General features: G+C 41.9%; 1 non-coding gene across 1 annotated transcript; it reads left to right on the top strand.

The window, feature by feature from the left end:
* The first annotated feature begins 570 nt into the window (after nucleotides 1–570).
* Nucleotides 571–642, top strand: TRNAA-UGC (transfer RNA alanine (anticodon UGC)). The gene has a single exon. It is a non-coding gene; the product is annotated as a tRNA-Ala (tRNA).
* The last annotated feature ends 332 nt before the right edge of the window (nucleotides 643–974 follow it).

The raw sequence follows: 974 nt of genomic DNA, 5'->3' as shown, positions 1-974 counted from the left end.
TAGATATTCTCCCATAGACATTACAGTAGAAGAGCACTCCAGTCTTGCACATAAGGCAACCTAGTTGTAAATCATCATAGGCGATATGATCAGTGGGATTATAGAGATGGGAGGTACGTCAGGGAGCCCTGGGCTGCTGACTTTAAGGCTTAGAGCATTGCTCTTCCTTTGGTGGCTGAGTTGCCTCATCTGTACAATGAAAGGCTTTGCGTTGGTGAACTCTGAGATCATTTCAGTTATAAAACTCAATAACTCTTTGATCCTGAAATGTCACAGAAAGACATGAGCCAGAATGAAAGATCTCGAACACACCTATTTAATTCAATTTTTCTGACTTCAGTTCAGCATTTAACCAATGTTAGTCGAGAATTTAGCAAACCCAAGCCACCATTTAGTGTCTTTATTCTTACATTTTGACAGGGAAAGGATCATGACTTCTACAGCATTTGGCACTGACCTGGGTAAATAAGATAAGCTTCTAAGCAACCTCTCCTCTTTAAGATCCAGGAATGTATTATGTCTCAGGCTCAGCACATGAGCTGTCAACTTTAAAAAAAAGAAAATTAGCCAGGGGATGTAGCTCAGTGGTAGAGCACATGCTTTGCATGTATGAGGTCCCGGGTTCGATCCCTGGCATCTCTAAAAAAGGAAAGATTGATATGGATTTATTATCTAAGCACTTGCCATTGTCAAAATGCTCAGAAACTTCCCTACCCAATAGGCTTTTTCTTGTAAGGAAGTGTTTCTCTAATGGTGGTCTTCCAACCACCTGTTTTAGAATCACTGGGGTGATGGTTATACGAAGCTCTCTGGGCCTCACCCCTAGACCTAACGAATCAGGTCTAGGAATGTAGCCTGGGAGTTTACGTTTAAATAAGCATCCCAGGTAATTTTCATGTACGTGAAAAGTTGGGAACCGGTCCTTTGGCAACTTGGGGCCAAAGTTTCTCTTGATGCTACTTTGCTGAGTCTTC

Source organism: Ceratotherium simum, chromosome 9 (genome assembly GCF_057802395.1).
Source record: "Ceratotherium simum simum isolate JZ-2026a chromosome 9, ASM5780239v1, whole genome shotgun sequence".
Classification (NCBI taxonomy): domain Eukaryota; kingdom Metazoa; phylum Chordata; class Mammalia; order Perissodactyla; family Rhinocerotidae; genus Ceratotherium; species Ceratotherium simum.
Note: the sequence above shows the minus strand (reverse complement) of the source record. Positions and strands in the feature narration are given on the sequence as shown.